At 40.6% G+C, this 12,217-nt stretch overlaps 1 protein-coding gene across 1 annotated transcript in view; it reads left to right on the top strand.

Annotated features, from left to right (window-relative positions):
* RELL1 (RELT like 1) overlaps positions 1–11,820 on the top strand; it is a 72,829-nt gene extending 61,009 nt beyond the window's left edge. Inside the window, exon 7 of the mRNA XM_032273793.1 lies at positions 9,754–11,820. The gene's annotated coding sequence lies outside the window, so the exon portion shown is untranslated. The remainder of the gene's footprint in view (positions 1–9,753) is intronic.
* Positions 11,821–12,217: the final 397 nt, after the last annotated feature.

The raw sequence follows: 12,217 nt of genomic DNA, 5'->3' as shown, positions 1-12,217 counted from the left end.
GATCTCCTGCCTCAGCCTTCCAAGTAGCTAGGATTACAGGCACATGCCACTACGCCCAGCTAATTTTTGTATTTTTAGTAGAGATGAGGTTTCACTGTGTTGGCCAGGCTGGTCTTGAACTCCTGATCTCGTGATCTGCCTGCCTTGGCCTCCGAAAGTGCTGGGGTTACAGGCATAAGCCACCGCATCTGGCCTATCCTAGTTTTTATAGCAGACTTTTCTCCCCTGCACCTCCCAGTCTCCTTGTTTAGTGTGTGTTGTTACATGTGTTGTTCAAGATCATGCTGAGAGTTCATTATGGAGCTTCCTTTATAGCTCATTTTTTTTTTTACTGTCTCCAATGTATTGGATATTATAGGTGTTTGAAATGAAATTTTTTTTAAAAGAATTGAAATATAAGAAATGCATAGAATAAAATATTTAAACAGCTAAAAGTCTGCAGGGTGAAAAATAAATCCTAAAAATAAGTCTGCTCCATCGGTATCCCCCAACCCTTTTGCATATATTATCTCTTAAACCTTTTCTCAAGAGGGCACCACTGTGATCAGTGTTCTCTGTGTCCTTTCAGGATTATGCTAAGCATATACGTGCTGATGCAGTATATCTTTTTATTTTTGGATGGAGTCTAGCACTATCACCCAGGCTGGAGTGCAATGGAGTGATCTTGGCTCACTGCAACCTCCACCTCCCGGGTTCAACCACTTCTCCTTCCTCAGCCTCCCGAGAAGCTGGGATTACAGGAGCCTGCCACCACACCCAGCTAATTTTTGTATTTTTGGTAGAGACGGGGTTTCACTGTGTTGGCCACGCTGGTCTCGAACTCCTGACCTCGTGTGATCTGCTTGTCTCAGCCTCCTGCAAGATATCTGTGTATATAAAGCCCCTCCTTTTGCCCTTCCACAAATGAGAGCATAGATACTTGTTGGTACCTTGCTTTTTATTGAAGTTAATGATTTTTAGGCTCTGTGGTTCCGTGACTGTTGAGTTTTTGTCTTACTCACAGATGATTGAGGAAGAACCAGTTTTTACTCTCCCACATTGAGCCATGAGGAGTGAAAATGGTGGACACAGTTAAGAAGCTATATGCCCTATTTGTCCTCAGTTGTTGGGAATGGCTCTAGTACATTTATGGCCATGATCTGGGGGTTTTGAGTGAACCTAAAAACATATTTTGCTGTCAGCAACTGTGATGTTTTTTCCAAATTATTCTTCCATGGTCTTGTTCTGTGCACAGGAGATACTAAAACATATTTATCAGTATTCCCAGAGTTTAGACAATATGGGGGACCAGGAATTTTTGATTTGTTTTTGCTTTGAATTGCCACCAAAGCTATCTCCTCCTAGCACATATCACCCTGGGCAGGGGCCTTCCCCAGGGCCTCTTCCTATGTTGACCAGTTGACCCACTGAATGACAGCTTTGCTGTTCTTCCCCTTTATCCCTGTCAGCTGTTTGACATCTGCTCTTTTCACTGTAGAAATTCAGCAGTGTTGGAGGCTAGAGACTTTGGAGGACCTAAAGACAGACCCAAGGGGGCTTGAGGGAAGCAGAAAACGAAATGCTTTCAGAGACATGCTTACCTACAATTAGAAAGAAAATGGAATTAATGGTTATAACTAGGATTTTTATTTTTCTTAATTCATGCCTTGAGACCTTGAATTCTACTAACATTAAATAGCTTAAGTTAAAACAGTGCCTATTTTCTGTAAGTAACAGGACATAGGGTACTTCAGTCGCTCCACCAGATAGGGTTTAGGATCAGACTCCTTGCACTCAAGATCTTGGCTGTCACTTTTTAGCTATCTAGCTTTGGGCAAATTACTTAGCCTGTGATGCCCCAGCTTCTCCATCTGTGAAGTGGGAACAATAATAATAATACTTCATAGGGATGTGTTCCTTGGCACTAAATAAGTGCAAAAATAGGTTAGGTGTTAAATTACTACATCAGGTGAGCCCTGTTTAAACACTTAGCCATAAGTACAGTGTTAAAATTTATGTTTTTCATATTTCATGATTCTTTTGAAGCTCAGAGAGGCCAGGTTAGACATAACCTATGAAGTAATAGCAGTATTGTCCATTTGATACTCAAGTGGAGGCTTATTGAAGGCCAGTTAGAAAGGCAGTATCTAACTTGTTCCATTTTCCTTATTAGAAAGAGACAGTAGTGTTTAGGGTAATAAGTTATTCTGCCTGTAGCTTAGTGTAGACATGAAATCATGTGTGGAGACTAGTAGGGAACTGCTGAATTGCATTTAAATAATTTCAAGTTGAATCCTTTTTTTTCCAGGTACAGAATAACTTTTGATGCCACTTACATTTTACTTGGAATAAAGTGCTCTGATTCTACCATCCCAAAGGATGGTGAATCACAAGTGTTCACTTGTTGTCACTTGGGAAATCCATTGTTGCTAAATACATGAGTACGTTTAAATTGCTGTGGAAATATAACTCAGTTAAGAACAACCTTCAGACTTCAACCTTTAGACATTAGATCCAAATCTAATGTCAGAAGATTCAAAACTGTAAGGAGTGCAAAATTTCTCATGGGTATTTTTCAATAAAGAAGATAATATAGTTTGCAGGAATATGCATTTCTGTCTATGCTACTTTAAAAAAGCGATTTCTATTTTGAATGAGAAAAACACCTAGAAACATTATTTTTTCCTGAATTGACCCACATACATAGAAAGTTTCTCACCATTGATATTAAAAAATTAAGGTTTTAATTATTTAGCCCCCTCCTCAAATTGGGGGTTGTAATATGCAACTCATGGAAGATGTAGTATTTGATAAACATAAATAATGCCCAACCTTACTAATAATGAAATAAATCCCAACTGCGATCACTTTTTGCTTCTCTGTTGGCCAAGATGAATGTTAACGCTAGCATGACCATATAACTCACATCCAAAATGAGGAGGTAGCTCACACTTGTAATCCCAGTGCTTTGGGAGGCTGAGGTGGGTGGATGGCTTGAGGCCAGGAGTTCAAGACCAGCCTGAGCAACATAGTGAGATCCTGTCTCTACAAATGAAAAATTAAAAAATTAGCAGGGCATGTGGCATACACCTGTAGTCCCAGCTACTTGGGAGGCTGAGGCAGAAGGATTTCTTGAGCTCAGAAGTTGGAGGCATCATGCCACTGCATTCCAACCTGGGTGACAGAGTGAGACTGTGTCTCTAAAAGAGAGAGAGAGAGATATATATTAGAGTCTACTGAGAATAAAAGGGAACACCGTAAATAATTATTCTGGGTAAACATATATAAACCAGCACCTCCCAGGCAAACTGGTTTATGTGTCACCTTGGTTAAGCGGGTACATGGAGATGGACACTGTCACACACCAAAGCAGGGAGGCTACAATGGTCTAGACCTTTGTGGTGGCAATCTGGAACTGTAAAATCTTAAATATGCACTCTTTGACCAAATTATTCCAGTTAATAAATATCATGCATAAATGCAAAGATAATGTTCAAAGTTGTTCACTTCAGCATTATGTATAGTAGCAAATAACTGGAAGCAACTTTAAATATCCAGCAGTGGGGGATTAAGTAAATGAATTATGCCTTATTCATTTAATAATGGCCTGCAAATGCCAAAGATTGAAGTGGATGCTGGGTGTGATAGCTCACACCTGTAATCCCAGCAATTTGGGAGGCTGAGGCTGGAGGATTGCTTGAAGCCAGAAGTTTGAGATCAGCCTGGGCAGCATAGCGAGACCCTTTCTCTACTAAAAAATAAAAAAAATTTAAAAATTAGCTGGGCATGGTGGCGTGCCCCTGTAGTCCTAGCTACATGAGAGGCTAAAGTGGTGACTTTAACTCCATGACTTAGGCCCAGGAGTTCAAGGTTGCAGTAAGCCGTGATTGTGCCACTATACTCCAGCCCGGGCAACTGAGAACCTGTCTCTTAGAAAAAAAAAAAAAAGATTGAAGTAGCATTTTGAAAGACACAGAGCACCTACTGTATATTATTAGATGAAAAAAAGTTATAAAATATTCTAGCTATGTTTAAAAATGATACGCAGCATGGCTCTTTTTTTTGGGTGGGGGGGGGCAAAGCTGATTGTTTAAGCTTCCTCTTTGCATACACTAAGCTCCTTCAGGGCTTGGGCAGTGTCATTGGATGGTGTCTTCTTGCCCTTTGCCAAGACTTTGGATGGCATCTTTTACATAGTTGGCCCTCAGTGATTCCTTAACAGGTGTGACAATATGGCATTCATTTCGTCATTAAAAGAACCCTCTGCAAATTAGTTGAATTCTAGTTCCCAACTGCTTTGAAATATGTTTAAAAAATGATTCTGTAATTTTAAAATTTTGTAGTTCAAGTTGAGTTACTGACATTTTTTTTTCTTTTCTTTTTTTTTTGTTGGAGTCTCACTCTGTCACCCAGGCTGGGGTGCCGTGGTGCAATCTCGCTCACCGCAACCTCCACTTCCCAGGTTCAAGCGATTCACCTGCCTCAGCCTCCCAAATAGCTGGGACTACAGGTGTGCCACCACGCCCAGCTAATTTTTGTATTTTTAGTAGAGACGAGGCTTCACCATGTTGGCCAGGCTGGTCTCAAACTCCTGACCTCAAGTGATCTGCCTGCCTCGGCCTTCCAAAGTGTTGGGATTACAGGCATGAGCCATTGCACCCATCCATGTTACTGAAAGTTTTAATTAATATTTCAGTCTTGAAATGACTTTGTCATATTTGTTTTCTCCCCCATTTCTTAGATATACTTTGACTTTGTAGTATTGTATTTGCAGGGCTTACCCTTTAGAAGTGAATTTAATTTTTGCAGTTTTTAATCAGTTGACAAATGTTAGTACTGGCTCTTACCTTAAGACTTAACCCTTCATATATGCATTCGAATCAGTGAGGCACCTTACAGGAAAGCAGAGTCCTGGACTGCAACCCCATAGACTTGGATTTAGTAGGTCTCGGGGAGGGGTCCAAGGAATCTGCAGTTTTTAATATGTTTAAGCTGATTCTAAAGCAGGCTCTGCTGATCATTCTGAGAAACACTGATTTTAAAAGATTGCATAGATTATCCTAAATTAGCAAGAATCTTTTGAGTTTGTTAAATAAACAAGAGCCTTTAATAAAATGAGAAGGTATTATTGTTAATTTATAAAATTTAACACACAGTTCAGACCAGAGCAAAATTTAAAGGACCAAACACATTGTGCTGTGATCTCATTAATCTACATCAGCCAAGATGCCAACCCCTGCAGGCCATACCGCTGCAGGACCATGGTGTCACATGCTCAGCAACCATAACCTGCCAGCGTGTAACCACAAAATGGTCAGTAGAGCCTGGAATGAGATTGTAACTAAGAAGTGTGAGCCTTAAAGGATCATGGATTATTGGTGAACGATCACTTAAACGGAGCTCCAGGACTTCAGTGTTAATATTGCTGTCATAATCTTAACTCTTTCTATAAACAATGTTCTCTATTTTATTTAAAAGTGTTCAAGAAAATTATTAATCCAACTATGTGGTTCCATAGCCTTCTCTTACAATGACATCAGAATTCAGTGTTGTGTAGGCGTACTTTTTTTTTTTGAGAAGGACTCTTGCTCTGTTGCTTAGGCTAGAGTGCAGTGGCGTGATCTCGGCTCACTGCAACCTCCTCCTCCAGGGTTCAAGCAATTCTCCTACCTTAGCTTCCCAAGGAGCTGGGACTACAGGCGCGTACCACCACACCCAGCTAATTTTGGGTATTTCAGTAGAGACAGGGTTTCACCGTGTTGCCCAGGGTGGTCTCGAACTCCTGAGCTGAGGCAGTCTGCCCACCTTGGCCTCCCAAAGTACTGGGATTACAGGTGTGAGCCACTGCGCTCGGCCTGGAGGTGTACTTTTGATTTTCCCAGGGACTGGGCCCCATTAAATTATAGGTTTTTCACATCATTTAACTGTTTATGCAACCTCAATGATTTCCCCTAAGAGAGACCCTGACAACATTTCTAGTTTCTGCATTTCCTTTCTGTTGCCCGCCACACAGGTGGGGAGCAGAGAAGCGAGGGTACCAGAGGATGATCTCAGTGATGCTGTGGTGTCTCCGGGGTGACCGAATAGCCGTACAGCGTGGAGGTAGCTTTGTGGTCTTCCAAGTCTGGCTGCCTGGGATGGATTTCCTATTTTCCCATTACTAATTGTGTGGCACTGGGCATATTATTGAACCTGGAAGCCTCAGTCTCCTCCTATGAAAATGGGAGTCATCATTGACTCATGGAGTCATTGGGAATATTGAGTTAATGAACCCAGAGTGCGTAGCATGGTAGCACCTGGCACAGAGAAAGTGCTCTGCAGATGCCAGTACTGTTATTATTAATCAGATAGACTTTTACTTCCTTAACACCCTACACTTTGAGATTTTAGTGTTTTCTGTTCATTAATCCGCTTAGCCTCCTAGTTTCTTTTAACATGTATCTAATTTTTAAAGGGATCAGTTTCTTTTTTTCTAGAGAATCCTTTTTAACAAGGCGTAGGTATTCATATATATATCCTAATCACAGACATATGGCAACTTCGGTGGAACCATAACATAATGATAGGATTATGGCTTTATCGTTATAAGATTATATCATAAGCAATAAACTCTAAAGAAAAAGACAAGCTCTTTGTTCCAGATAAATCTTCTGGGTGGTTCTTAATTTTTATGCATCAGTCTTGTTTTATAAGCAACATGGTCACACTTTGGGATTTCTCAATTGTGTTTTCCATGTAATGGAACTTTGCTTAATTTTTTCCAGCTTGAGCACTCACTTGTGTAAACTGTAATCACCAAATTTCTCCCAAAGGGTGAGGTCAGGCTGGCTTCATGTGCTGTGGTTCCATGTGATGGCAACAGTGGGTGGCTGGGTGTTTCTTTCCTCTCCCACCCACTCCTGTTAGCCTTTCCGGTGTATCTGCGCCCACCCGCACAGGGTTTCTGACCTCTGCCAGACAATACGGAAGGCAGCTTACAACATTTTTATCATTGTCCTGGGTTAAAGAAATACCTGGAAGGTCCTAGTGTTGCGCCAGCAACATGCTGCCTTCTAATAAATGTGTGTTTTTAAGGAGAGACCAGAACTGCAAGCGTTTTAATAAGATGAACTTGCCCTTTTCTGCTGCGTTTGTGGTATTAGCAGCAAGGACTTTAAGCAGCAATTTATATTTTTTACTTCCTCTCTCAAAGATAATGCAGGCAGCGCAGTTTTTATCAGCTGCAAAAGGCAGCTGTTGAAGAAAGCTAATGTGATTGTTTGGAGCCGAGAACTGGATGACGGTAATGAGCAGAATAGTGAACCTTTAGGAGCATACTGACTGCTTTTCCTCGTAGTAAGCATTGTGCATGGGATCATCTCGTGTCAAACCCCAGTAACCTACGAGAAGAGACAGCCACGGTTCCACAGCCAGCAAGAGGGGTCTGGATTTGACTTTGGGCCCCTCCTTCTTAGTCAAGTCTGTATTCTTGCCTGCCCAGTTCTTAAAGCTGGTGAAGTCGGTGCAAAACACTCAAAATGAGGAGTTCTTCTAGGTTGGAATGAAAACTGTTACTGTGATGAAATATTACTTTCTAGGCCTGACATCTCTCACCTTTGACTTTGTTATTTTCCTTGATGCAAAAATGTCTAGTTCTAAGGGAGCACATGAAGAAGAGACATAAAAATAGTGGAATACCACACATGTTTTCTAGATAATGCCCTAGTTTAATGTGTTTCTTGGAAAATTCCCTCTAATTTTTTACTTTTTCTTTCAGGGCCTTTTTTTTTTTTCCCTTTGAGATGGAGTTTCACTCTTGTTGCCCAGGCTGGAGTGCAATGGTTTGATCTCGGTTCACTGCAACCTCCACTGCCTCCCAGGTTCAAGCGATTCTCCTGCCTCAGCCTCCCGAGTAGCTGGGATTACAGACATGTGCCACCATGCCTGGCTAATTTTGTATTTTTAGTAAAGACAGGGTTTCTCCATGTTGGTCAGGCTGTTCTCGAACTCCCAACCTCAGGTGATCCGCCCACCTCGGCCTCCCAAAGTTCTGGGATTACAGGAATGAGCCACCGTGCCTGAGGGTCATTTCTATATTTCTCCAGCTCTGGCCTATCTACCTTTTTTTCCTCCTCTGCTAGAATGTTTATATGAATTAATTTCTACCTGAAAGAAGTTCCAGACTTCGTTCAGTGTTACAGTAAAAATCTGCAGTTGTTAGACAGTTTTGGCAATTCAGCACAAGATATTACTTATTTCATTATAATTAAAAACTCGATCTATGCTATTTTATGGGACAGTGTTTCATTTCCTTTTTAGCTAAGGGGATAGAGGTCCTCTACTCATCACCTCATTTGGGCAATAAATCTCCCTCTCTTTCTTTCTGTCTCTCTCATTCTTCCTCTTGGGCCCTGTCTCTGTTCTCTTATAACCACTGAATATTATGGATGACAGAATGACAGAAGAGGGTAACATGGATAATAATAAGGCACATATCTTGAAGTGCAAGCTGTAAAATAAACAATGTATTCTTCAAGACACTTCCACCAACTTCATGCCATTTCTTCGTATTTCTGCAAGCTGGGTCTATCTCTGGTTTTGTTTAGAATTTATAGGGTACACACGATTTTGGCAGATTCGAGAGAACGTTTTGTTCCTTAACCTTGTGTAGGTTCACCTGCGTGGTGTGTATATGTCAGCATACTTAGGGAGCTCTATAATTTTAGTCTTGTCCCAGGTTATCCCAGTCTGTAAAACAGGAAAGTAAAAAGTCATAGGGCTGGCTGGGCACAGTGAGTCACACCTGTAATCCCAGCACTTTGGGAGGCCAAGTGGGCAGATCACGAGGTCAGGAGTTTTGAGACCAGCCTGGCCAATGTGGTGAAACCTCATCTCTACTTTAGCCGGGTGTGGTGGTGCACGCCTGTAATCCCAGCTACTTGGGAGGCTGAGGCAGGAGAATTGCTTAAACCTGGGAGACGGAGGTTGCAGTGAGTTGAGATTGTGCCACTGCATTCCAGCCTGGGCGACAGAGCTAGACTCTTGTCTCAAAAAAGAAAGTCACAGATCTGTTCATTAAATGAGGTAGCTATAAAAAGCCATTTGGAAAGCAGGGAGCTGTTTTACAAGTATGGGGCTTTGTTTGTAATGTAAGTGTAGACATTGACAAGGGCCAGTTGTTAGAATGACTTAAAAATACAATCCAGAACACTGAAAGTACAATGAAGACCTAAGATGGAATGTTTAGTCATTGTGTTCTTACTTGAAATCCCAACTGAGCTGTCTTGGATGGTCAGTAGAAACCTCTAGTCCTTGGTGGGGCTTTAGAAGGACACCTGTGGAAGGCCATTCTTGCATTGCTGTAAAGAAATACCTGAGGCTGGGTAATTTATAAAGAAAAGAAGTTGAATTAGCCTACAGTTCTGCAGGTTGTATGAGCATGGCACTGACACTGCTTGGCTTCTGGGGAGGCCTTGGAGCTTTTACTCATGGCAGAAGGTGGAGAGGGGCAGGCACATCACTTGGGGAAAGCAGAAGCAAGAGAGAGAGAGTGGGAGAGGCGCACACGCTTCAGTAACCAGATCTTGCCAGAACTCTTGGAATTAATTATATTTTTAATTAAATTTCTTTAGACTGAATTCTAGAAAAAAAAAAGTATAATGGTGGAAGGAATGGGGTGGGATGGGGTAAGAATAGATTATAATTCTTCTGTGTTTTAAAATACGCAGGCAGATTCATATGTGATATGATGTTTACCTTTGGTTAAAGATCTACTTTTTGTGTTTTCTCTTGCAGCAATGACTTGACTTGGAGAGCTCTAAGAGACTGAAAACTTTCAAGATCTGAAGTTGCCTAGGGAATATTTTTACATATTTTATACAATTTCTATCATGGAGTCAGCAGGCATGTGGATCAAACCTAAAAGAGAAAATTACTGCTGTGCTGTATACAGAATTTAGTTTGCTTTGAAACAAGTTTTGGTTTAAAGAGTCTGTTGAAAAATGTATTATACTTCTGGGGAAGGAAAGAGCTGTTTGTATCTTCTCAACCACTCCCAGCCTCTACCCTTCCCAGCCCCAATCCCAGGCCTTGGTGAACACACTGTAGTTTTTCCATTATGATCAGTATGTAAAGTGATACTATCCATGTACAGTCTGAGCTTATGATCGGTGTGTGTGTGTGTGTGTGTGTGTGCGCGCGCGCGTGTGTATACATGTGTGCATGTGAGTGTGTGTTTCTCTTTTTCCAGTTCCTACATCCTATTTTGACACTGGTTGTAAGAAGATCTCCATACATACAGGTTAGCTGTTACAAAAGATAAAAGATGAATCTTCAGTGGAAATCATCTAGTCTACCCCTGAGGAGTTGATTCCCCAAGGCACCATGGAGTCAGATGGGACCAGATGCTAGACTTGGGACTCCTTGACCACGAATTCAGCATTCCCTCCTGCCACCACCATGCCACTCCTACATCACTTATAAATTTTGAGGTTTTCATGTCTTTTTTGCTTTTTTTTTTTTAAACTTCCCTGAGTGATTCTTGGTTAATCCATTGAATAAAGGAGAAAATGGTTTTGGACACAAATTTGTTTGGACAACCGAAGACAAAAACAAAAGAATCCTCTTTCTCATGCAAGATGGGCCTGCACCTACCTCTGCCATGTTCTTCGTGTATTTCCTGTTTTCCATCTTGTAACTAAGGCTCATTATTTAAAACTCTCTTAGTAGTTACTTTCCCTTTAGGCCTGGCCAACTTTTCTTCTTTCTTTTAACTGTACATTTTACACAACACCTGAAAGGACCCAGAGACATAAATAGTACACGATTTTATGGTAGGACTGGGTGAGTGGTGGGGAGGTTGGTTACGAGGTCTCCAAGACCTGCCTCCATGTCCGTGTTGAGGGTGCCTTGAGCACTTCTTTTATTTCACACAGAAAAAGCACATCTTTCATTTGCTTCCCGAAAGATGATTTCTATAAAAATATACTTCAAAGTATTTACTGTACATAGACTTAAATGATTCTATTTCCAGCATCAAACTAAAAATTTCTAACCTTTTAAATGAATGGGAAATTCAGTTTCATGCAGTTTTTTACAGACAACTAATAGACGCCGTGTGTGTATACGTTCATATACACAGTGGACCAGAGAAAGTCAGTCTGGAAAAACTTCACTGAGATCCAGAACTTAGCAATATAGTACTTTTAGGGGTATATATTACTGTAAATAATGTATGCGCAGTCTAGGCTAATAGTTTTAATTAAAAACAAATAAGAAGTATACTTTTTTTTTTGCTTTAAAAATATGCCCTCAAAATGGTGGGGGATGAAATGTAAGATATTCTTCAGCTTTAATTATTTGCCCATCTTATTCAAGTCAGAGCACTTTTTAAAATAGCAATACAACCAGCAAGAGAATACTCAAAAATATTTAAAATTGTATTTATACTAAGAGTACGTTTTAAATATTTTCTAATACTTGAGCAGTTTTTGTCTGGCAGGCTTCCAAATATGCCAAAAGTTAGGCATTCAATATTTTCAACACATAAGCTTTTTACTGGTTTATACTGTACTATCTGATGAGAATCCTTAAGTGTTCCCAAAGCAACTGATGTTTACAGGTCTTGCGTGTGTTCTCCTTCTTTGTAAGAATGGGGGAATCCACAACAGACTTACTCTAGAAAACACTAATGATGGACAACTTTTTGGTGTTGTAAATGAGTTGGCTACTACCTTGATGTAAAAATTTGTAAAGGAAACTTTTCACCATTTGGAGTGTCCGGTGTATTTTTAACCGTCTGGTTTGTACTTTTATGACTTTTGTACTACCAAAGCAGAGTTAAAAATAAAAATGTTAAACGCAGTGCGTTGTCTTGCGAGCGATCCAATTGTTGGTGCCTGGTACACTGGAAGAACAGTCGTGGGAGTGTAATTATTGAGCTTAATTTTTTACAGTGCTGAATTTCATGGTGTCTTGAAATATCACATGATCATTTGACTGACTTTCCTCCTGGGATTTCCCCTCCTGCAGTACCCCTTCCCCTAACACAGGCATACCTTGGAGATAACTGTGGGCTCAGCCCCGGACCACTGCAATAAACAAAATGTTGCAATCAAGCCAGTCACATGACCTTTTTGGTTTCCCATTGCATATGAAAAAGTTATGTTTGTACTATGTGAAGTATATGCAATAATATTCTGTCTAAAAAATGTACCTACCTTAAAGTACTTTATTACTTAAAAAAAATACTAATGATAAT

Source organism: Sapajus apella, unplaced genomic scaffold (assembly GCF_009761245.1).
Source record: "Sapajus apella isolate SASKATOON/1434 unplaced genomic scaffold, GSC_monkey_1.0 scaffold5, whole genome shotgun sequence".
Taxonomy (NCBI): Eukaryota; Metazoa; Chordata; class Mammalia; order Primates; family Cebidae; genus Sapajus; species Sapajus apella.
This window is presented reverse-complemented; position numbering and strand designations above follow the sequence as displayed.